We start from the raw sequence: 27708 nt of genomic DNA on the forward strand, positions 1-27708 counted from the left end.
TAACGTCTGTAGAGACAGCGTGGACTTAAAAGATCGACTTCAAAGTTTTAAACCAGCCAGTGTTCAATATCCATCTATTTCACTGCTTTTGCTTGCTTATGAGCATGTTTGTAGCCATAAGGGTTCTTATAAAGTTAACATTTTTTTGTCAATCTTACAACTTTAAGATGCCAAAGTAACAAAAATGCAACAATCAGACCGATTGGATCAGTGTTACTTTAATCATCAAGTGTTGTGTGTTTACAGTAATGTTTAGACATAAACAAATAACGGGTAAGGGCTAACATGATTTTGAAAATCGACGAGAATAAAAATGTTTGACTGCAAAGTGCAATGGCGGTTTTATTTATATGAAATATACACCTTACGAATTATATCTGCCAAATTGTAGCTTTCTACAACGTTTATAACATATATTGTTAAGCATTTGAACATAAATGTAACTCAATACTCAAAATGGTTTTTCCCGCACAAAATTTTAAAGGAACAGACTGTCACTATTCTTGAAATTTAAGCACAAAGGCATGCTTTATTAAACGCAGTTGCTTTGTAAGTTTCATTTTTGACTTTAATTGCTCCTGTTCGGAGCAATTAAATTCAAAAATGAAACTGTTAGAACTCTAAGATTTAAGCTAACGTCTGTAGAGACAGCGTGGACTTAAAAGATCGACTTCAAAGTTTTAAACCAGCCCGTGTCAATATGCATCTATTTCACTGCTTTTGCTTGCTTATGAGCATGTTTGTAGCCATAAGGGTTCTTATAAAGTTAACATTTTTTTGTCAATCTTACAACTTTAAGATGCCAAAGTAACAAAAATGCAACAATCAGACCGATTGGATCAGTGTTACTTTAATCATCAAGTGTTGTGTGTTTACAGTAATGTTTAGACATAAACAAATAACGGGTAAGGGCTAACATGATTTTGAAAATCGACGAGAATAAAAATGTTTGACTGCAAAGTGCAATGGCGGTTTTATTTATATGAAATATACACCTTACGAATTATATCTGCCAAATTGTAGCTTTCTACAACGTTTATAACATATATTGTTAAGCATTTGAACATAAATGTAACTCAATACTCAAAATGGTTTTTCCGCACAAAATTTTAAAGGAACAGACTGTCACTATTCTTGAAATTTAAGCACAAAGGCATGCTTTATTAAACGCAGTTGCTTTGTAAGTTTCATTTTTGACTTTAATTGCTCCTGTTCGGAGCACTTAAATTCAAAAATGAAACTGTTAGAACTCTAAGATTTAAGCTAACGTCTGTAGAGACAGCGTGGACTTAAAAGATCGACTACAAAGTTTTAAACCAGCCGGACTACAATATGCATCTATATCACTGCTTTAGCTTGCTTATGAGCATGTTTGTAGCCATAAGGGTTCTTATAAAGTTAACATTTTTTTGTCAATCTTACAACTTTAAGATGCCAAAGTAACAAAAATGCAACAATCAGACCGATTGGATCAGTGTTACTTTAATCATCAAGTGTTGTGTGTTTACAGTAATGTTTAGACATAAACAAATAACGGGTAAGGGCTAACATGATTTTGAAAATCGACGAGAATAAAAATGTTTGACTGCAAAGTGCAATGGCGGTTTTATTTATATGAAATATACACCTTACGAATTATATCTGCCAAATTGTAGCTTTCTACAACGTTTATAACATATATTGTTAAGCATTTGAACATAAATGTAACTCAATACTCAAAATGGTTTTTCCGCACAAAATTTTAAAGGAACAGACTGTCACTATTCTTGAAATTTTAAGCACAAAGGCATGCTTTATTAAACGCAGTTGCTTTGTAAGTTTCATTTTTGACTTTAATTGCTCCTGTTCGGAGCAATTAAATTCAAAAATGAAACTGTTAGAACTCTAAGATTTAAGCTAACGTCTGTAGAGACAGCGTGGACTTAAAAGATCGACTTCAAAGTTTTAAACCAGCCAGTGTTCAATATGCATCTATTTCACTGCTTTTGCTTGCTTATGAGCATGTTTGTAGCCATAAGGGTTCTTATAAAGTTAACATTTTTTTGTCAATCTTACAACTTTAAGATGCCAAAGTAACAAAAATGCAACAATCAGACCGATTGGATCAGTGTTACTTTAATCATCAAGTGTTGTGTGTTTACAGTAATGTTTAGACATAAACAAATAACGGGTAAGGGCTAACATGATTTTGAAAATCGACGAGAATAAAAATGTTTGACTGCAAAGTGCAATGGCGGTTTTATTTATATGAAATATACACCTTACGAATTATATCTGCCAAATTGTAGCTTTCTACAACGTTTATAACATATATTGTTAAGCATTTGAACATAAATGTAACTCAATACTCAAAATGGTTTTTCCGCACAAAATTTTAAAGGAACAGACTGTCACTATTCTTGAAATTTAAGCACAAAGGCATGCTTTATTAAACGCAGTTGCTTTGTAAGTTTCATTTTTGACTTTAATTTCTCCTGTTCGGAGCAATTAAATTCAAAAATGAAACTGTTAGAACTCTAAGATTTAAGCTAACGTCTGTAGAGACAGCGTGGACTTAAAAGATCGACTTCAAAGTTTTAAACCAGCCAGTGTTCAATATGCATCTATTTCACTGCTTTTGCTTGCTTATGAGCATGTTTGTAGCCATAAGGGTTCTTATAAAGTTAACATTTTTTTGTCAATCTTACAACTTTAAGATGCCAAAGTAACAAAAATGCAACAATCAGACCGATTGGATCAGTGTTACTTTAATCATCAAGTGTTGTGTGTTTACAGTAATGTTTAGACATAAACAAATAACGGGTAAGGGCTAACATGATTTTGAAAATCGACGAGAATAAAAATGTTTGACTGCAAAGTGCAATGGCGGTTTTATTTATATGAAATATACACCTTACGAATTATATCTGCCAAATTGTAGCTTTCTACAACATTTATAACATATATTGTTAAGCATTTGAACATAAATGTAACTCAATACTCAAAATGGTTTTTCCGCACAAAATTTTAAAGGAACAGACTGTCACTATTCTTGAAATTTAAGCACAAAGGCATGCTTTATTAAACGCAGTTGCTTTGTAAGTTTCATTTTTGACTTTAATTGCTCCTGTTCGGAGCAATTAAATTCAAAAATGAAACTGTTAGAACTCTAAGATTTAAGCTAACGTCTGTAGAGACAGCGTGGACTTAAAAGATCGACTTCAAAGTTTTAAACCAGCCAGTGTTCAATATGCATCTATTTCACTGCTTTTGCTTGCTTATGAGCATGTTTGTAGCCATAAGGGTTCTTATAAAGTTAACATTTTTTTGTCAATCTTACAACTTTAAGATGCCAAAGTAACAAAAATGCAACAATCAGACCGATTGGATCAGTGTTACTTTAATCATCAAGTGTTGTGTGTTTACAGTAATGTTTAGACATAAACAAATAACGGGTAAGGGCTAACATGATTTTGAAAATCGACGAGAATAAAAATGTTTGACTGCAAAGTGCAATGGCGGTTTTATTTATATGAAATATACACCTTACGAATTATATCTGCCAAATTGTAGCTTTCTACAACGTTTATAACATATATTGTTAAGCATTTGAACATAAATGTAACTCAATACTCTAAATGGTTTTTCCGCACAAAATTTTAAAGGAACAGACTGTCACTATTCTTGAAATTTAAGCACAAAGGCATGCTTTATTAAACGCAGTTGCTTTGTAAGTTTCATTTTTGACTTTAATTGCTCCTGTTCGGAGCAATTAAATTCAAAAATGAAACTGTTAGAACTCTAAGATTTAAGCTAACGTCTGTAGAGACAGCGTGGACTTAAAAGATCGACTTCAAAGTTTTAAACCAGCCAGTGTTCAATATGCATCTATTTCACTGCTTTTGCTTGCTTATGAGCATGTTTGTAGCCATAAGGGTTCTTATAAAGTTAACATTTTTTTGTCAATCTTACAACTTTAAGATGCCAAAGTAACAAAAATGCAACAATCAGACCGATTGGATCAGTGTTACTTTAATCATCAAGTGTTGTGTGTTTACAGTAATGTTTAGACATAAACAAATAACGGGTAAGGGCTAACATGATTTTGAAAATCGACGAGAATAAAAATGTTTGACTGCAAAGTGCAATGGCGGTTTTATTTATATGAAATATACACCTTACGAATTATATCTGCCAAATTGTAGCTTTCTACAACGTTTATAACATATATTGTTAAGCATTTGAACATAAATGTAACTCAATACTCAAAATGGTTTTTCCGCACAAAATTTTAAAGGAACAGACTGTCACTATTCTTGAAATTTAAGCACAAAGGCATGCTTTATTAAACGCAGTTGCTTTGTAAGTTTAATTTTTGACTTTAATTGCTCCTGTTCGGAGCAATTAAATTCAAAAATGAAACTGTTAGAACTCTAAGATTTAAGCTAACGTCTGTAGAGACAGCGTGGACTTAAAAGATCGACTTCAAAGTTTTAAACCAGCCAGTGTTCAATATGCATCTATTTCACTGCTTTTGCTTGCTTATGAGCATGTTTGTAGCCATAAGGGTTCTTATAAAGTTAACATTTTTTTGTCAATCTTACAACTTTAAGATGCCAAAGTAACAAAAATGCAACAATCAGACCGATTGGATCAGTGTTACTTTAATCATCAAGTGTTGTGTGTTTACAGTAATGTTTAGACATAAACAAATAACGGGTAAGGGCTAACATGATTTTGAAAATCGACGAGAATAAAAATGTTTGACTGCAAAGTGCAATGGCGGTTTTATTTATATGAAATATACACCTTACGAATTATATCTGCCAAATTGTAGCTTTCTACAACGTTTATAACATATATTGTTAAGCATTTGAACATAAATGTAACTCAATACTCAAAATGGTTTTTCCGCACAAAATTTTAAAGGAACAGACTGTCACTATTCTTGAAATTTAAGCACAAAGGCATGCTTTATTAAACGCAGTTGCTTTGTAAGTTTCATTTTTGACTTTAATTGCTCCTGTTCGGAGCAATTAAATTCAAAAATGAAACTGTTAGAACTCTAAGATTTAAGCTAACGTATGTAGAGACAGCGTGGACTTAAAAGATCGACTTCAAAGTTTTAAACCAGCCAGTGTTCAATATGCATCTATTTCACTGCTTTTGCTTGCTTATGAGCATGTTTGTAGCCATAAGGGTTCTTATAAAGTTAACATTTTTTTGTCAATCTTACAACTTTAAGATGCCAAAGTAACAAAAATGCAACAATCAGACCGATTGGATCAGTGTTACTTTAATCATCAAGTGTTGTGTGTTTACAGTAATGTTTAGACATAAACAAATAACGGGTAAGGGCTAACATGATTTTGAAAATCGACGAGAATAAAAATGTTTGACTGCAAAGTGCAATGGCGGTTTTATTTATATGAAATATACACCTTACGAATTATATCTGCCAAATTGTAGCTTTCTACAACGTTTATAACATATATTGTTAAGCATTTGAACATAAATGTAACTCAATACTCAAAATGGTTTTTCCTCAAAAAATTTTAACGGATCAGACTGTCACTATTCTTGAAATTTAAGCACAAAGGCATGCTTTATTAAACGCAGTTGCTCTGTAAGTTTCATTTTTGACTTTAATTGCTCCTGTTCGGAGCAATTAAATTCAAAAAATGAAACTGTTAGAACTCTAAGATTTAAGCTAACGTCTGTAGAGACAGCGTGGACTTAAAAGATCGACTTCAAAGTTTTAAACCAGCCAGTGTTCAATATGCATCTATTTCACTGCTTTTGCTTGCTTATGAGCATGTTTGTAGCCATAAGGGTTCTTATAAAGTTAACATTTTTTTGTCAATCTTACAACTTTAAGATGCCAAAGTAACAAAAATGCAACAATCAGACCGATTGGATCAGTGTTACTTTAATCATCAAGTGTTGTGTGTTTACAGTAATGTTTAGACATAAACAAATAACGGGTAAGGGCTAACATGATTTTGAAAATCGACGAGAATAAAAATGTTTGACTGCAAAGTGCAATGGCGGTTTTATTTATATGAAATATACACCTTACGAATTATATCTGCCAAATTGTAGCTTTCTACAACGTTTATAACATATATTGTTAAGCATTTGAACATAAATGTAACTCAATACTCAAAATGGTTTTTCCGCACAAAATTTTAAAGGAACAGACTGTCACTATTCTTGAAATTTAAGCACAAAGGCATGCTTTATTAAACGCAGTTGCTTTGTAAGTTTCATTTTTGACTTTAATTGCTCCTGTTCGGAGCAATTAAAGTCAAAAATGAAACTGTTAGAACTCTAAGATTTAAGCTAACGTCTGTAGAGACAGCGTGGACTTAAAAGATCGACTTCAAAGTTTTAAACCAGCCAGTGTTCAATATGCATCTGTTTCACTGCTTTTGCTTGCTTATGAGCATGTTTGTAGCCATAAGGGTTCTTATAAAGTTAACATTTTTTTGTCAATCTTACAACTTTAAGATGCCAAAGTAACAAAAATGCAACAATCAGACCGATTGGATCAGTGTTACTTTAATCATCAAGTGTTGTGTGTTTACAGTAATGTTTAGACATAAACAAATAACGGGTAAGGGCTAACATGATTTTGAAAATCGACGAGAATAAAAATGTTTGACTGCAAAGTGCAATGGCGGTTTTATTTATATGAAATATACACCTTACGAATTATATCTGCCAAATTGTAGCTTTCTACAACGTTTATAACATATATTGTTAAGCATTTGAACATAAATGTAACTCAATACTCAAAATGGTTTTTCCGCACAAAATTTTAAAGGAACAGACTGTCACTATTCTTGAAATTTAAGCACAAAGGCATGCTTTATTAAACGCAGTTGCTTTGTAAGTTTCATTTTTGACTTTAATTGCTCCTGTTCGGAGCAATTAAATTCAAAAATGAAACTGTTAGAACTCTAAGATTTAAGCTAACGTCTGTAGAGACAGCGTGGACTTAAAAGATCGACTTCAAAGTTTTAAACCAGCCAGTGTTCAATATGCATCTATTTCACTGCTTTTGCTTGCTTATGAGCATGTTTGTAGCCATAAGGGTTCTTATAAAGTTAACATTTTTTTGTCAATCTTACAACTTTAAGATGCCAAAGTAACAAAAATGCAACAATCAGACCGATTGGATCAGTGTTACTTTAATCATCAAGTGTTGTGTGTTTACAGTAATGTTTAGACATAAACAAATAACGGGTAAGGGCTAACATGATTTTGAAAATCGACGAGAATAAAAATGTTTGACTGCAAAGTGCAATGGCGGTTTTATTTATATGAAATATACACCTTACGAATTATATCTGCCAAATTGTAGCTTTCTACAACGTTTATAACATATATTGTTAAGCATTTGAACATAAATGTAACTCAATACTCAAAATGGTTTTTCCGCACAAAATTTTAAAGGAACAGACTGTCACTATTCTTGAAATTTAAGCACAAAGGCATGCTTTATTAAACGCAGTTGCTTTGTAAGTTTCATTTTTGACTTTAATTGCTCCTGTTCGGAGCAATTAAATTCAAAAATGAAACTGTTAGAACTCTAAGATTTAAGCTAACGTCTGTAGAGACAGCGTGGACTTAAAAGATCGACTTCAAAGTTTTAAACCAGCCAGTGTTCAATATGCATCTATTTCACTGCTTTTGCTTGCTTATGAGCATGTTTGTAGCCATAAGGGTTCTTATAAAGTTAACATTTTTTTGTCAATCTTACAACTTTAAGATGCCAAAGTAACAAAAATGCAACAATCAGACCGATTGGATCAGTGTTACTTTAATCATCAAGTGTTGTGTGTTTACAGTAATGTTTAGACATAAACAAATAACGGGTAAGGGCTAACATGATTTTGAAAATCGACGAGAATAAAAATGTTTGACTGCAAAGTGCAATGGCGGTTTTATTTATATGAAATATACACCTTACGAATTATATCTGCCAAATTGTAGCTTTCTACAACGTTTATAACATATATTGTTAAGCATTTGAACATAAATGTAACTCAATACTCAAAATGGTTTTTCCGCACAAAATTTTAAAGGAACAGACTGTCACTATTCTTGACATTTAAGCACAAAGGCATGCTTTATTAAACGCAGTTGCTTTGTAAGTTTCATTTTTGACTTTAATTGCTCCTGTTCGGAGCAATTAAATTCAAAAATGAAACTGTTAGAACTCTAAGATTTAAGCTAACGTCTGTAGAGACAGCGTGGACTTAAAAGATCGACTTCAAAGTTTTAAACCAGCCAGTGTTCAATATGCATCTATTTCACTGCTTTTGCTTGCTTATGAGCATGTTTGTAGCCATAAGGGTTCTTATAAAGTTAACATTTTTTTGTCAATCTTACAACTTTAAGATGCCAAAGTAACAAAAATGCAACAATCAGACCGATTGGATCAGTGTTACTTTAATCATCAAGTGTTGTGTGTTTACAGTAATGTTTAGACATAAACAAATAACGGGTAAGGGCTAACATGATTTTGAAAATCGACGAGAATAAAAATGTTTGACTGCAAAGTGCAATGGCGGTTTTATTTATATGAAATATACACCTTACGAATTATATCTGCCAAATTGTAGCTTTCTACAACGTTTATAACATATATTGTTAAGCATTTGAACATAAATGTAACTCAATACTCAAAATGGTTTTTCCGCACAAAATTTTAAAGGAACAGACTGTCACTATTCTTGAAATTTAAGCACAAAGGCATGCTTTATTAAACGCAGTTGCTTTGTAAGTTTCATTTTTGACTTTAATTGCTCCTGTTCGGAGCAATTAAATTCAAAAATGAAACTGTTAGAACTCTAAGATTTAAGCTAACGTCTGTAGAGACAGCGTGGACTTAAAAGATCGACTTCAAAGTTTTAAACCAGCCAGTGTTCAATATGCATCTATTTCACTGCTTTTGCTTGCTTATGAGCATGTTTGTAGCCATAAGGGTTCTTATAAAGTTAACATTTTTTTGTCAATCTTACAACTTTAAGATGCCAAAGTAACAAAAATGCAACAATCAGACCGATTGGATCAGTGTTACTTTAATCATCAAGTGTTGTGTGTTTACAGTAATGTTTAGACATAAACAAATAACGGGTAAGGGCTAACATGATTTTGAAAATCGACGAGAATAAAAATGTTTGACTGCAAAGTGCAATGGCGGTTTTATTTATATGAAATATACACCTTACGAATTATATCTGCCAAATTGTAGCTTTCTACAACGTTTATAACATATATTGTTAAGCATTTGAACATAAATGTAACTCAATACTCAAAATGGTTTTTCCGCACAAAATTTTAAAGGAACAGACTGTCACTATTCTTGAAATTTAAGCACAAAGGCATGCTTTATTAAACGCAGTTGCTTTGTAAGTTTCATTTTTGACTTTAATTGCTCCTGTTCGGAGCAATTAAATTCAAAAATGAAACTGTTAGAACTCTAAGATTTAAGCTAACGTCTGTAGAGACAGCGTGGACTTAAAAGATCGACTTCAAAGTTTTAAACCAGCCAGTGTTCAATATGCATCTATTTCACTGCTTTTGCTTGCTTATGAGCATGTTTGTAGCCATAAGGGTTCTTATAAAGTTAACATTTTTTTGTCAATCTTACAACTTTAAGATGCCAAAGTAACAAAAATGCAACAATCAGACCGATTGGATCAGTGTTACTTTAATCATCAAGTGTTGTGTGTTTACAGTAATGTTTAGACATAAACAAATAACGGGTAAGGGCTAACATGATTTTGAAAATCGACGAGAATAAAAATGTTTGACTGCAAAGTGCAATGGCGGTTTTATTTATATGAAATATACACCTTACGAATTATATCTGCCAAATTGTAGCTTTCTACAACGTTTATAACATATATTGTTAAGCATTTGAACATAAATGTAACTCAATACTCAAAATGGTTTTTCCGCACAAAATTTTAAAGGAACAGACTGTCACTATTCTTGACATTTAAGCACAAAGGCATGCTTTATTAAACGCAGTTGCTTTGTAAGTTTCATTTTTGACTTTAATTGCTCCTGTTCGGAGCAATTAAATTCAAAAATGAAACTGTTAGAACTCTAAGATTTAAGCTAACGTCTGTAGAGACAGCGTGGACTTAAAAGATCGACTTCAAAGTTTTAAACCAGCCAGTGTTCAATATGCATCTATTTCACTGCTTTTGCTTGCTTATGAGCATGTTTGTAGCCATAAGGGTTCTTATAAAGTTAACATTTTTTTGTCAATCTTACAACTTTAAGATGCCAAAGTAACAAAAATGCAACAATCAGACCGATTGGATCAGTGTTACTTTAATCATCAAGTGTTGTGTGTTTACAGTAATGTTTAGACATAAACAAATAACGGGTAAGGGCTAACATGATTTTGAAAATCGACGAGAATAAAAATGTTTGACTGCAAAGTGCAATGGCGGTTTTATTTATATGAAATATACACCTTACGAATTATATCTGCCAAATTGTAGCTTTCTACAACGTTTATAACATATATTGTTAAGCATTTGAACATAAATGTAACTCAATACTCAAAATGGTTTTTCCGCACAAAATTTTAAAGGAACAGACTGTCACTATTCTTGAAATTTAAGCACAAAGGCATGCTTTATTAAACGCAGTTGCTTTGTAAGTTTCATTTTTGACTTTAATTGCTCCTGTTCGGAGCAATTAAATTCAAAAATGAAACTGTTAGAACTCTAAGATTTAAGCTAACGTCTGTAGAGACAGCGTGGACTTAAAAGATCGACTTCAAAGTTTTAAACCAGCCAGTGTTCAATATGCATCTATTTCACTGCTTTTGCTTGCTTATGAGCATGTTTGTAGCCATAAGGGTTCTTATAAAGTTAACATTTTTTTGTCAATCTTACAACTTTAAGATGCCAAAGTAACAAAAATGCAACAATCAGACCGATTGGATCAGTGTTACTTTAATCATCAAGTGTTGTGTGTTTACAGTAATGTTTAGACATAAACAAATAACGGGTAAGGGCTAACATGATTTTGAAAATCGACGAGAATAAAAATGTTTGACTGCAAAGTGCAATGGCGGTTTTATTTATATGAAATATACACCTTACGAATTATATCTGCCAAATTGTAGCTTTCTACAACGTTTATAACATATATTGTTAAGCATTTGAACATAAATGTAACTCAATACTCAAAATGGTTTTTCCGCACAAAATTTTAAAGGAACAGACTGTCACTATTCTTGAAATTTAAGCACAAAGGCATGCTTTATTAAACGCAGTTGCTTTGTAAGTTTCATTTTTGACTTTAATTGCTCCTGTTCGGAGCAATTAAATTCAAAAATGAAACTGTTAGAACTCTAAGATTTAAGCTAACGTCTGTAGAGACAGCGTGGACTTAAAAGATCGACTTCAAAGTTTTAAACCAGCCAGTGTTCAATATGCATCTATTTCACTGCTTTTGCTTGCTTATGAGCATGTTTGTAGCCATAAGGGTTCTTATAAAGTTAACATTTTTTTGTCAATCTTACAACTTTAAGATGCCAAAGTAACAAAAATGCAACAATCAGACCGATTGGATCAGTGTTACTTTAATCATCAAGTGTTGTGTGTTTACAGTAATGTTTAGACATAAACAAATAACGGGTAAGGGCTAACATGATTTTGAAAATCGACGAGAATAAAAATGTTTGACTGCAAAGTGCAATGGCGGTTTTATTTATATGAAATATACACCTTACGAATTATATCTGCCAAATTGTAGCTTTCTACAACGTTTATAACATATATTGTTAAGCATTTGAACATAAATGTAACTCAATACTCAAAATGGTTTTTCCGCACAAAATTTTAAAGGAACAGACTGTCACTATTCTTGAAATTTAAGCACAAAGGCATGCTTTATTAAACGCAGTTGCTTTGTAAGTTTCATTTTTGACTTTAATTGCTCCTGTTCGGAGCAATTAAATTCAAAAATGAAACTGTTAGAACTCTAAGATTTAAGCTAACGTCTGTAGAGACAGCGTGGACTTAAAAGATCGACTTCAAAGTTTTAAACCAGCCAGTGTTCAATATGCATCTATTTCACTGCTTTTGCTTGCTTATGAGCATGTTTGTAGCCATAAGGGTTCTTATAAAGTTAACATTTTTTTGTCAATCTTACAACTTTAAGATGCCAAAGTAACAAAAATGCAACAATCAGACCGATTGGATCAGTGTTACTTTAATCATCAAGTGTTGTGTGTTTACAGTAATGTTTAGACATAAACAAATAACGGGTAAGGGCTAACATGATTTTGAAAATCGACGAGAATAAAAATGTTTGACTGCAAAGTGCAATGGCGGTTTTATTTATATGAAATATACACCTTACGAATTATATCTGCCAAATTGTAGCTTTCTACAACGTTTATAACATATATTGTTAAGCATTTGAACATAAATGTAACTCAATACTCAAAATGGTTTTTCCGCACAAAATTTTAAAGGAACAGACTGTCACTATTCTTGAAATTTAAGCACAAAGGCATGCTTTATTAAACGCAGTTGCTTTGTAAGTTTCATTTTTGACTTTAATTGCTCCTGTTCGGAGCAATTAAATTCAAAAATGAAACTGTTAGAACTCTAAGATTTAAGCTAACGTCTGTAGAGACAGCGTGGACTTAAAAGATCGACTTCAAAGTTTTAAACCAGCCAGTGTTCAATATGCATCTATTTCACTGCTTTTGCTTGCTTATGAGCATGTTTGTAGCCATAAGGGTTCTTATAAAGTTAACATTTTTTTGTCAATCTTACAACTTTAAGATGCCAAAGTAACAAAAATGCAACAATCAGACCGATTGGATCAGTGTTACTTTAATCATCAAGTGTTGTGTGTTTACAGTAATGTTTAGACATAAACAAATAACGGGTAAGGGCTAACATGATTTTGAAAATCGACGAGAATAAAAATGTTTGACTGCAAAGTGCAATGGCGGTTTTATTTATATGAAATATACACCTTACGAATTATATCTGCCAAATTGTAGCTTTCTACAACGTTTATAACATATATTGTTAAGCATTTGAACATAAATGTAACTCAATACTCAAAATGGTTTTTCCGCACAAAATTTTAAAGGAACAGACTGTCACTATTCTTGACATTTAAGCACAAAGGCATGCTTTATTAAACGCAGTTGCTTTGTAAGTTTCATTTTTGACTTTAATTGCTCCTGTTCGGAGCAATTAAATTCAAAAATGAAACTGTTAGAACTCTAAGATTTAAGCTAACGTCTGTAGAGACAGCGTGGACTTAAAAGATCGACTTCAAAGTTTTAAACCAGCCAGTGTTCAATATGCATCTATTTCACTGCTTTTGCTTGCTTATGAGCATGTTTGTAGCCATAAGGGTTCTTATAAAGTTAACATTTTTTTGTCAATCTTACAACTTTAAGATGCCAAAGTAACAAAAATGCAACAATCAGACCGATTGGATCAGTGTTACTTTAATCATCAAGTGTTGTGTGTTTACAGTAATGTTTAGACATAAACAAATAACGGGTAAGGGCTAACATGATTTTGAAAATCGACGAGAATAAAAATGTTTGACTGCAAAGTGCAATGGCGGTTTTATTTATATGAAATATACACCTTACGAATTATATCTGCCAAATTGTAGCTTTCTACAACGTTTATAACATATATTGTTAAGCATTTGAACATAAATGTAACTCAATACTCAAAATGGTTTTTCCGCACAAAATTTTAAAGGAACAGACTGTCACTATTCTTGAAATTTAAGCACAAAGGCATGCTTTATTAAACGCAGTTGCTTTGTAAGTTTCATTTTTGACTTTAATTGCTCCTGTTCGGAGCAATTAAATTCAAAAATGAAACTGTTAGAACTCTAAGATTTAAGCTAACGTCTGTAGAGACAGCGTGGACTTAAAAGATCGACTTCAAAGTTTTAAACCAGCCAGTGTTCAATATGCATCTATTTCACTGCTTTTGCTTGCTTATGAGCATGTTTGTAGCCATAAGGGTTCTTATAAAGTTAACATTTTTTTGTCAATCTTACAACTTTAAGATGCCAAAGTAACAAAAATGCAACAATCAGACCGATTGGATCAGTGTTACTTTAATCATCAAGTGTTGTGTGTTTACAGTAATGTTTAGACATAAACAAATAACGGGTAAGGGCTAACATGATTTTGAAAATCGACGAGAATAAAAATGTTTGACTGCAAAGTGCAATGGCGGTTTTATTTATATGAAATATACACCTTACGAATTATATCTGCCAAATTGTAGCTTTCTACAACGTTTATAACATATATTGTTAAGCATTTGAACATAAATGTAACTCAATACTCAAAATGGTTTTTCCGCACAAAATTTTAAAGGAACAGACTGTCACTATTCTTGAAATTTAAGCACAAAGGCATGCTTTATTAAACGCAGTTGCTTTGTAAGTTTCATTTTTGACTTTAATTGCTCCTGTTCGGAGCAATTAAATTCAAAAATGAAACTGTTAGAACTCTAAGATTTAAGCTAACGTCTGTAGAGACAGCGTGGACTTAAAAGATCGACTTCAAAGTTTTAAACCAGCCAGTGTTCAATATGCATCTATTTCACTGCTTTTGCTTGCTTATGAGCATGTTTGTAGCCATAAGGGTTCTTATAAAGTTAACATTTTTTTGTCAATCTTACAACTTTAAGATGCCAAAGTAACAAAAATGCAACAATCAGACCGATTGGATCAGTGTTACTTTAATCATCAAGTGTTGTGTGTTTACAGTAATGTTTAGACATAAACAAATAACGGGTAAGGGCTAACATGATTTTGAAAATCGACGAGAATAAAAATGTTTGACTGCAAAGTGCAATGGCGGTTTTATTTATATGAAATATACACCTTACGAATTATATCTGCCAAATTGTAGCTTTCTACAACGTTTATAACATATATTGTTAAGCATTTGAACATAAATGTAACTCAATACTCAAAATGGTTTTTCCGCACAAAATTTTAAAGGAACAGACTGTCACTATTCTTGAAATTTAAGCACAAAGGCATGCTTTATTAAACGCAGTTGCTTTGTAAGTTTCATTTTTGACTTTAATTGCTCCTGTTCGGAGCAATTAAATTCAAAAATGAAACTGTTAGAACTCTAAGATTTAAGCTAACGTCTGTAGAGACAGCGTGGACTTAAAAGATCGACTTCAAAGTTTTAAACCAGCCAGTGTTCAATATGCATCTATTTCACTGCTTTTGCTTGCTTATGAGCATGTTTGTAGCCATAAGGGTTCTTATAAAGTTAACATTTTTTTGTCAATCTTACAACTTTAAGATGCCAAAGTAACAAAAATGCAACAATCAGACCGATTGGATCAGTGTTACTTTAATCATCAAGTGTTGTGTGTTTACAGTAATGTTTAGACATAAACAAATAACGGGTAAGGGCTAACATGATTTTGAAAATCGACGAGAATAAAAATGTTTGACTGCAAAGTGCAATGGCGGTTTTATTTATATGAAATATACACCTTACGAATTATATCTGCCAAATTGTAGCTTTCTACAACGTTTATAACATATATTGTTAAGCATTTGAACATAAATGTAACTCAATACTCAAAATGGTTTTTCCGCACAAAATTTTAAAGGAACAGACTGTCACTATTCTTGAAATTTAAGCACAAAGGCATGCTTTATTAAACGCAGTTGCTTTGTAAGTTTCATTTTTGACTTTAATTGCTCCTGTTCGGAGCAATTAAATTCAAAAATGAAACTGTTAGAACTCTAAGATTTAAGCTAACGTCTGTAGAGACAGCGTGGACTTAAAAGATCGACTTCAAAGTTTTAAACCAGCCAGTGTTCAATATGCATCTATTTCACTGCTTTTGCTTGCTTATGAGCATGTTTGTAGCCATAAGGGTTCTTATAAAGTTAACATTTTTTTGTCAATCTTACAACTTTAAGATGCCAAAGTAACAAAAATGCAACAATCAGACCGATTGGATCAGTGTTACTTTAATCATCAAGTGTTGTGTGTTTACAGTAATGTTTAGACATAAACAAATAACGGGTAAGGGCTAACATGATTTTGAAAATCGACGAGAATAAAAATGTTTGACTGCAAAGTGCAATGGCGGTTTTATTTATATGAAATATACACCTTACGAATTATATCTGCCAAATTGTAGCTTTCTACAACGTTTATAACATATATTGTTAAGCATTTGAACATAAATGTAACTCAATACTCAAAATGGTTTTTCCGCACAAAATTTTAAAGGAACAGACTGTCACTATTCTTGAAATTTAAGCACAAAGGCATGCTTTATTAAACGCAGTTGCTTTGTAAGTTTCATTTTTGACTTTAATTGCTCCTGTTCGGAGCAATTAAATTCAAAAATGAAACTGTTAGAACTCTAAGATTTAAGCTAACGTCTGTAGAGACAGCGTGGACTTAAAAGATCGACTTCAAAGTTTTAAACCAGCCAGTGTTCAATATGCATCTATTTCACTGCTTTTGCTTGCTTATGAGCATGTTTGTAGCCATAAGGGTTCTTATAAAGTTAACATTTTTTTGTCAATCTTACAACTTTAAGATGCCAAAGTAACAAAAATGCAACAATCAGACCGATTGGATCAGTGTTACTTTAATCATCAAGTGTTGTGTGTTTACAGTAATGTTTAGACATAAACAAATAACGGGTAAGGGCTAACATGATTTTGAAAATCGACGAGAATAAAAATGTTTGACTGCAAAGTGCAATGGCGGTTTTATTTATATGAAATATACACCTTACGAATTATATCTGCCAAATTGTAGCTTTCTACAACGTTTATAACATATATTGTTAAGCATTTGAACATAAATGTAACTCAATACTCAAAATGGTTTTTCCGCACAAAATTTTAAAGGAACAGACTGTCACTATTCTTGAAATTTAAGCACAAAGGCATGCTTTATTAAACGCAGTTGCTTTGTAAGTTTCATTTTTGACTTTAATTGCTCCTGTTCGGAGCAATTAAATTCAAAAATGAAACTGTTAGAACTCTAAGATTTAAGCTAACGTCTGTAGAGACAGCGTGGACTTAAAAGATCGACTTCAAAGTTTTAAACCAGCCAGTGTTCAATATGCATCTATTTCACTGCTTTTGCTTGCTTATGAGCATGTTTGTAGCCATAAGGGTTCTTATAAAGTTAACATTTTTTTGTCAATCTTACAACTTTAAGATGCCAAAGTAACAAAAATGCAACAATCAGACCGATTGGATCAGTGTTACTTTAATCATCAAGTGTTGTGTGTTTACAGTAATGTTTAGACATAAACAAATAACGGGTAAGGGCTAACATGATTTTGAAAATCGACGAGAATAAAAATGTTTGACTGCAAAGTGCAATGGCGGTTTTATTTATATGAAATATACACCTTACGAATTATATCTGCCAAATTGTAGCTTTCTACAACGTTTATAACATATATTGTTAAGCATTTGAACATAAATGTAACTCAATACTCAAAATGGTTTTTCCGCACAAAATTTTAAAGGAACAGACTGTCACTATTCTTGAAATTTAAGCACAAAGGCATGCTTTATTAAACGCAGTTGCTTTGTAAGTTTCATTTTTGACTTTAATTGCTCCTGTTCGGAGCAATTAAATTCAAAAATGAAACTGTTAGAACTCTAAGATTTAAGCTAACGTCTGTAGAGACAGCGTGGACTTAAAAGATCGACTTCAAAGTTTTAAACCAGCCAGTGTTCAATATGCATCTATTTCACTGCTTTTGCTTGCTTATGAGCATGTTTGTAGCCATAAGGGTTCTTATAAAGTTAACATTTTTTTGTCAATCTTACAACTTTAAGATGCCAAAGTAACAAAAATGCAACAATCAGACCGATTGGATCAGTGTTACTTTAATCATCAAGTGTTGTGTGTTTACAGTAATGTTTAGACATAAACAAATAACGGGTAAGGGCTAACATGATTTTGAAAATCGACGAGAATAAAAATGTTTGACTGCAAAGTGCAATGGCGGTTTTATTTATATGAAATATACACCTTACGAATTATATCTGCCAAATTGTAGCTTTCTACAACGTTTATAACATATATTGTTAAGCATTTGAACATAAATGTAACTCAATACTCAAAATGGTTTTTCCGCACAAAATTTTAAAGGAACAGACTGTCACTATTCTTGAAATTTAAGCACAAAGGCATGCTTTATTAAACGCAGTTGCTTTGTAAGTTTCATTTTTGACTTTAATTGCTCCTGTTCGGAGCAATTAAATTCAAAAATGAAACTGTTAGAACTCTAAGATTTAAGCTAACGTCTGTAGAGACAGCGTGGACTTAAAAGATCGACTTCAAAGTTTTAAACCAGCCAGTGTTCAATATGCATCTATTTCACTGCTTTTGCTTGCTTATGAGCATGTTTGTAGCCATAAGGGTTCTTATAAAGTTAACATTTTTTTGTCAATCTTACAACTTTAAGATGCCAAAGTAACAAAAATGCAACAATCAGACCGATTGGATCAGTGTTACTTTAATCATCAAGTGTTGTGTGTTTACAGTAATGTTTAGACATAAACAAATAACGGGTAAGGGCTAACATGATTTTGAAAATCGACGAGAATAAAAATGTTTGACTGCAAAGTGCAATGGCGGTTTTATTTATATGAAATATACACCTTACGAATTATATCTGCCAAATTGTAGCTTTCTACAACGTTTATAACATATATTGTTAAGCATTTGAACATAAATGTAACTCAATACTCAAAATGGTTTTTCCGCACAAAATTTTAAAGGAACAGACTGTCACTATTCTTGAAATTTAAGCACAAAGGCATGCTTTATTAAACGCAGTTGCTTTGCAAGTTTCATTTTTGACTTTAATTGCTCCTGTTCGGAGCAATTAAATTCAAAAATGAAACTGTTAGAACTCTAAGATTTAAGCTAACGTCTGTAGAGACAGCGTGGACTTAAAAGATCGACTTCAAAGTTTTAAACCAGCCAGTGTTCAATATGCATCTATTTCACTGCTTTTGCTTGCTTATGAGCATGTTTGTAGCCATAAGGGTTCTTATAAAGTTAACATTTTTTTGTCAATCTTACAACTTTAAGATGCCAAAGTAACAAAAATGCAACAATCAGACCGATTGGATCAGTGTTACTTTAATCATCAAGTGTTGTGTGTTTACAGTAATGTTTAGACATAAACAAATAACGGGTAAGGGCTAACATGATTTTGAAAATCGACGAGAATAAAAATGTTTGACTGCAAAGTGCAATGGCGGTTTTATTTATATGAAATATACACCTTACGAATTATATCTGCCAAATTGTAGCTTTCTACAACGTTTATAACATATATTGTTAAGCATTTGAACATAAATGTAACTCAATACTCAAAATGGTTTTTCCGCACAAAATTTTAAAGGAACAGACTGTCACTATTCTTGAAATTTAAGCACAAAGGCATGCTTTATTAAACGCAGTTGCTTTGTAAGTTTCATTTTTGACTTTAATTGCTCCTGTTCGGAGCAATTAAATTCAAAAATGAAACTGTTAGAACTCTAAGATTTAAGCTAACGTCTGTAGAGACAGCGTGGACTTAAAAGATCGACTTCAAAGTTTTAAACCAGCCAGTGTTCAATATGCATCTATTTCACTGCTTTTGCTTGCTTATGAGCATGTTTGTAGCCATAAGGGTTCTTATAAAGTTAACATTTTTTTGTCAATCTTACAACTTTAAGATGCCAAAGTAACAAAAATGCAACAATCAGACCGATTGGATCAGTGTTACTTTAATCATCAAGTGTTGTGTGTTTACAGTAATGTTTAGACATAAACAAATAACGGGTAAGGGCTAACATGATTTTGAAAATCGACGAGAATAAAAATGTTTGACTGCAAAGTGCAATGGCGGTTTTATTTATATGAAATATACACCTTACGAATTATATCTGCCAAATTGTAGCTTTCTACAACGTTTATAACATATATTGTTAAGCATTTGAACATAAATGTAACTCAATACTCAAAATGGTTTTTCCGCACAAAATTTTAAAGGAACAGACTGTCACTATTCTTGAAATTTAAGCACAACGGCATGCTTTATTAAACGCAGTTGCTTTGTAAGTTTCATTTTTGACTTTAATTGCTCCTGTTCGGAGCAATTAAATTCAAAAATGAAACTGTTAGAACTCTAAGATTTAAGCTAACGTCTGTAGAGACAGCGTGGACTTAAAAGATCGACTTCAAAGTTTTAAACCAGCCAGTGTTCAATATGCATCTATTTCACTGCTTTTGCTTGCTTATGAGCATGTTTGTAGCCATAAGGGTTCTTATAAAGTTAACATTTTTTTGTCAATCTTACAACTTTAAGATGCCAAAGTAACAAAAATGCAACAATCAGACCGATTGGATCAGTGTTACTTTAATCATCAAGTGTTGTGTGTTTACAGTAATGTTTAGACATAAACAAATAACGGGTAAGGGCTAACATGATTTTGAAAATCGACGAGAATAAAAATGTTTGACTGCAAAGTGCAATGGCGGTTTTATTTATATGAAATATACACCTTACGAATTATATCTGCCAAATTGTAGCTTTCTACAACGTTTATAACATATATTGTTAAGCATTTGAACATAAATGTAACTCAATACTCAAAATGGTTTTTCCGCACAAAATTTTAAAGGAACAGACTGTCACTATTCTTGAAATTTAAGCACAAAGGCATGCTTTATTAAACGCAGTTGCTTTGTAAGTTTCATTTTTGACTTTAATTGCTCCTGTTCGGAGCAATTAAATTCAAAAATGAAACTGTTAGAACTCTAAGATTTAAGCTAACGTCTGTAGAGACAGCGTGGACTTAAAAGATCGACTTCAAAGTTTTAAACCAGCCAGTGTTCAATATGCATCTATTTCACTGCTTTTGCTTGCTTATGAGCATGTTTGTAGCCATAAGGGTTCTTATAAAGTTAACATTTTTTTGTCAATCTTACAACTTTAAGATGCCAAAGTAACAAAAATGCAACAATCAGACCGATTGGATCAGTGTTACTTTAATCATCAAGTGTTGTGTGTTTACAGTAATGTTTAGACATAAACAAATAACGGGTAAGGGCTAACATGATTTTGAAAATCGACGAGAATAAAAATGTTTGACTGCAAAGTGCAATGGCGGTTTTATTTATATGAAATATACACCTTACGAATTATATCTGCCAAATTGTAGCTTTCTACAACGTTTATAACATATATTGTTAAGCATTTGAACATAAATGTAACTCAATACTCAAAATGGTTTTTCCGCACAAAATTTTAAAGGAACAGACTGTCACTATTCTTGAAATTTAAGCACAAAGGCATGCTTTATTAAACGCAGTTGCTTTGTAAGTTTCATTTTTGACTTTAATTGCTCCTGTTCGGAGCAATTAAATTCAAAAATGAAACTGTTAGAACTCTAAGATTTAAGCTAACGTCTGTAGAGACAGCGTGGACTTAAAAGATCGACTTCAAAGTTTTAAACCAGCCAGTGTTCAATATGCATCTATTTCACTGCTTTTGCTTGCTTATGAGCATGTTTGTAGCCATAAGGGTTCTTATAAAGTTAACATTTTTTTGTCAATCTTACAACTTTAAGATGCCAAAGTAACAAAAATGCAACAATCAGACCGATTGGATCAGTGTTACTTTAATCATCAAGTGTTGTGTGTTTACAGTAATGTTTAGACATAAACAAATAACGGGTAAGGGCTAACATGATTTTGAAAATCGACGAGAATAAAAATGTTTGACTGCAAAGTGCAATGGCGGTTTTATTTATATGAAATATACACCTTACGAATTATATCTGCCAAATTGTAGCTTTCTACAACGTTTATAACATATATTGTTAAGCATTTGAACATAAATGTAACTCAATACTCAAAATGGTTTTTCCGCACAAAATTTTAAAGGAACAGACTGTCACTATTCTTGAAATTTAAGCACAAAGGCATGCTTTATTAAACGCAGTTGCTTTGTAAGTTTCATTTTTGACTTTAATTGCTCCTGTTCGGAGCAATTAAATTCAAAAATGAAACTGTTAGAACTCTAAGATTTAAGCTAACGTCTGTAGAGACAGCGTGGACTTAAAAGATCGACTTCAAAGTTTTAAACCAGCCAGTGTTCAATATGCATCTATTTCACTGCTTTTGCTTGCTTATGAGCATGTTTGTAGCCATAAGGGTTCTTATAAAGTTAACATTTTTTTGTCAATCTTACAACTTTAAGATGCCAAAGTAACAAAAATGCAACAATCAGACCGATTGGATCAGTGTTACTTTAATCATCAAGTGTTGTGTGTTTACAGTAATGTTTAGACATAAACAAATAACGGGTAAGGGCTAACATGATTTTGAAAATCGACGAGAATAAAAATGTTTGACTGCAAAGTGCAATGGCGGTTTTATTTATATGAAATATACACCTTACGAATTATATCTGCCAAATTGTAGCTTTCTACAACGTTTATAACATATATTGTTAAGCATTTGAACATAAATGTAACTCAATACTCAAAATGGTTTTTCCGCACAAAATTTTAAAGGAACAGACTGTCACTATTCTTGAAATTTAAGCACAAAGGCATGCTTTATTAAACGCAGTTGCTTTGTAAGTTTCATTTTTGACTTTAATTGCTCCTGTTCGGAGCAATTAAATTCAAAAATGAAACTGTTAGAACTCTAAGATTTAAGCTAACGTCTGTAGAGACAGCGTGGACTTAAAAGATCGACTTCAAAGTTTTAAACCAGCCAGTGTTCAATATGCATCTATTTCACTGCTTTTGCTTGCTTATGAGCATGTTTGTAGCCATAAGGGTTCTTATAAAGTTAACATTTTTTTGTCAATCTTACAACTTTAAGATGCCAAAGTAACAAAAATGCAACAATCAGACCGATTGGATCAGTGTTACTTTAATCATCAAGTGTTGTGTGTTTACAGTAATGTTTAGACATAAACAAATAACGGGTAAGGGCTAACATGATTTTGAAAATCGACGAGAATAAAAATGTTTGACTGCAAAGTGCAATGGCGGTTTTATTTATATGAAATATACACCTTACGAATTATATCTGCCAAATTGTAGCTTTCTACAACGTTTATAACATATATTGTTAAGCATTTGAACATAAATGTAACTCAATACTCAAAATGGTTTTTCCGCACAAAATTTTAAAGGAACAGACTGTCACTATTCTTGAAATTTAAGCACAAAGGCATGCTTTATTAAACGCAGTTGCTTTGTAAGTTTCATTTTTGACTTTAATTGCTCCTGTTCGGAGCAATTAAATTCAAAAATGAAACTGTTAGAACTCTAAGATTTAAGCTAACGTCTGTAGAGACAGCGTGGACTTAAAAGATCGACTTCAAAGTTTTAAACCAGCCAGTGTTCAATATGCATCTATTTCACTGCTTTTGCTTGCTTATGAGCATGTTTGTAGCCATAAGGGTTCTTATAAAGTTAACATTTTTTTGTCAATCTTACAACTTTAAGATGCCAAAGTAACAAAAATGCAACAATCAGACCGATTGGATCAGTGTTACTTTAATCATCAAGTGTTGTGTGTTTACAGTAATGTTTAGACATAAACAAATAACGGGTAAGGGCTAACATGATTTTGAAAATCGACGAGAATAAAAATGTTTGACTGCAAAGTGCAATGGCGGTTTTATTTATATGAAATATACACCTTACGAATTATATCTGCCAAATTGTAGCTTTCTACAACGTTTATAACATATATTGTTAAGCATTTGAACATAAATGTAACTCAATACTCAAAATGGTTTTTCCGCACAAAATTTTAAAGGAACAGACTGTCACTATTCTTGAAATTTAAGCACAAAGGCATGCTTTATTAAACGCAGTTGCTTTGTAAGTTTCATTTTTGACTTTAATTGCTCCTGTTCGGAGCAATTAAATTCAAAAATGAAACTGTTAGAACTCTAAGATTTAAGCTAACGTCTGTAGAGACAGCGTGGACTTAAAAGATCGACTTCAAAGTTTTAAACCAGCCAGTGTTCAATATGCATCTATTTCACTGCTTTTGCTTGCTTATGAGCATGTTTGTAGCCATAAGGGTTCTTATAAAGTTAACATTTTTTTGTCAATCTTACAACTTTAAGATGCCAAAGTAACAAAAATGCAACAATCAGACCGATTGGATCAGTGTTACTTTAATCATCAAGTGTTGTGTGTTTACAGTAATGTTTAGACATAAACAAATAACGGGTAAGGGCTAACATGATTTTGAAAATCGACGAGAATAAAAATGTTTGACTGCAAAGTGCAATGGCGGTTTTATTTATATGAAATATACACCTTACGAATTATATCTGCCAAATTGTAGCTTTCTACAACGTTTATAACATATATTGTTAAGCATTTGAACATAAATGTAACTCAATACTCAAAATGGTTTTTCCGCACAAAATTTTAAAGGAACAGACTGTCACTATTCTTGAAATTTAAGCACAAAGGCATGCTTTATTAAACGCAGTTGCTTTGTAAGTTTCATTTTTGACTTTAATTGCTCCTGTTCGGAGCAATTAAATTCAAAAATGAAACTGTTAGAACTCTAAGATTTAAGCTAACGTCTGTAGAGACAGCGTGGACTTAAAAGATCGACTTCAAAGTTTTAAACCAGCCAGTGTTCAATATGCATCTATTTCACTGCTTTTGCTTGCTTATGAGCATGTTTGTAGCCATAAGGGTTCTTATAAAGTTAACATTTTTTTGTCAATCTTACAACTTTAAGATGCCAAAGTAACAAAAATGCAACAATCAGACCGATTGGATCAGTGTTACTTTAATCATCAAGTGTTGTGTGTTTACAGTAATGTTTAGACATAAACAAATAACGGGTAAGGGCTAACATGATTTTGAAAATCGACGAGAATAAAAATGTTTGACTGCAAAGTGCAATGGCGGTTTTATTTATATGAAATATACACCTTACGAATTATATCTGCCAAATTGTAGCTTTCTACAACGTTTATAACATATATTGTTAAGCATTTGAACATAAATGTAACTCAATACTCAAAATGGTTTTTCCGCACAAAATTTTAAAGGAACAGACTGTCACTATTCTTGAAATTTAAGCACAAAGGCATGCTTTATTAAACGCAGTTGCTTTGTAAGTTTCATTTTTGACTTTAATTGCTCCTGTTCGGAGCAATTAAATTCAAAAATGAAACTGTTAGAACTCTAAGATTTAAGCTAACGTCTGTAGAGACAGCGTGGACTTAAAAGATCGACTTCAAAGTTTTAAACCAGCCAGTGTTCAATATGCATCTATTTCACTGCTTTTGCTTGCTTATGAGCATGTTTGTAGCCATAAGGGTTCTTATAAAGTTAACATTTTTTTGTCAATCTTACAACTTTAAGATGCCAAAGTAACAAAAATGCAACAATCAGACCGATTGGATCAGTGTTACTTTAATCATCAAGTGTTGTGTGTTTACAGTAATGTTTAGACATAAACAAATAACGGGTAAGGGCTAACATGATTTTGAAAATCGACGAGAATAAAAATGTTTGACTGCAAAGTGCAATGGCGGTTTTATTTATATGAAATATACACCTTACGAATTATATCTGCCAAATTGTAGCTTTCTACAACGTTTATAACATATATTGTTAAGCATTTGAACATAAATGTAACTCAATACTCAAAATGGTTTTTCCGCACAAAATTTTAAAGGAACAGACTGTCACTATTCTTGAAATTTAAGCACAAAGGCATGCTTTATTAAACGCAGTTGCTTTGTAAGTTTCATTTTTGACTTTAATTGCTCCTGTTCGGAGCAATTAAATTCAAAAATGAAACTGTTAGAACTCTAAGATTTAAGCTAACGTCTGTAGAGACAGCGTGGACTTAAAAGATCGACTTCAAAGTTTTAAACCAGCCAGTGTTCAATATGCATCTATTTCACTGCTTTTGCTTGCTTATGAGCATGTTTGTAGCCATAAGGGTTCTTATAAAGTTAACATTTTTTTGTCAATCTTACAACTTTAAGATGCCAAAGTAACAAAAATGCAACAATCAGACCGATTGGATCAGTGTTACTTTAATCATCAAGTGTTGTGTGTTTACAGTAATGTTTAGACATAAACAAATAACGGGTAAGGGCTAACATGATTTTGAAAATCGACGAGAATAAAAATGTTTGACTGCAAAGTGCAATGGCGGTTTTATTTATATGAAATATACACCTTACGAATTATATCTGCCAAATTGTAGCTTTCTACAACGTTTATAACATATATTGTTAAGCATTTGAACATAAATGTAACTCAATACTCAAAATGGTTTTTCCGCACAAAATTTTAAAGGAACAGACTGTCACTATTCTTGAAATTTAAGCACAAAGGCATGCTTTATTAAACGCAGTTGCTTTGTAAGTTTCATTTTTGACTTTAATTGCTCCTGTTCGGAGCAATTAAATTCAAAAATGAAACTGTTAGAACTCTAAGATTTAAGCTAACGTCTGTAGAGACAGCGTGGACTTAAAAGATCGACTTCAAAGTTTTAAACCAGCCAGTGTTCAATATGCATCTATTTCACTGCTTTTGCTTGCTTATGAGCATGTTTGTAGCCATAAGGGTTCTTATAAAGTTAACATTTTTTTGTCAATCTTACAACTTTAAGATGCCAAAGTAACAAAAATGCAACAATCAGACCGATTGGATCAGTGTTACTTTAATCATCAAGTGTTGTGTGTTTACAGTAATGTTTAGACATAAACAAATAACGGGTAAGGGCTAACATGATTTTGAAAATCGACGAGAATAAAAACGTTTGACTGCAAAGTGCAATGGCGGTTTTATTTATATGAAATATACACCTTACGAATTATATCTGCCAAATTGTAGCTTTCTACAACGTTTATAACATATATTGTTAAGCATTTGAACATAAATGTAACTCAATACTCAAAATGGTTTTTCCGCACAAAATTTTAAAGGAACAGACTGTCACTATTCTTGAAATTTAAGCACAAAGGCATGCTTTATTAAACGCAGTTGCTTTGTAAGTTTCATTTTTGACTTTAATTGCTCCTGTTCGGAGCAATTAAATTCAAAAATGAAACTGTTAGAACTCTAAGATTTAAGCTAACGTCTGTAGAGACAGCGTGGACTTAAAAGATCGACTTCAAAGTTTTAAACCAGCCAGTGTTCAATATGCATCTATTTCACTGCTTTTGCTTGCTTATGAGCATGTTTGTAGCCATAAGGGTTCTTATAAAGTTAACATTTTTTTGTCAATCTTACAACTTTAAGATGCCAAAGTAACAAAAATGCAACAATCAGACCGATTGGATCAGTGTTACTTTAATCATCAAGTGTTGTGTGTTTACAGTAATGTTTAGACATAAACAAATAACGGGTAAGGGCTAACATGATTTTGAAAATCGACGAGAATAAAAATGTTTGACTGCAAAGTGCAATGGCGGTTTTATTTATATGAAATATACACCTTACGAATTATATCTGCCAAATTGTAGCTTTCTACAACGTTTATAACATATATTGTTAAGCATTTGAACATAAATGTAACTCAATACTCAAAATGGTTTTTCCGCACAAAATTTTAAAGGAACAGACTGTCACTATTCTTGAAATTTAAGCACAAAGGCATGCTTT

Source organism: Perna viridis, chromosome 8 (assembly GCF_037379345.1).
Source record: "Perna viridis isolate PV_CMFRI_1.1 ecotype Kerala chromosome 8, ASM3737934v1, whole genome shotgun sequence".
NCBI lineage: Eukaryota > Metazoa > Mollusca > Bivalvia > Mytilida > Mytilidae > Perna > Perna viridis.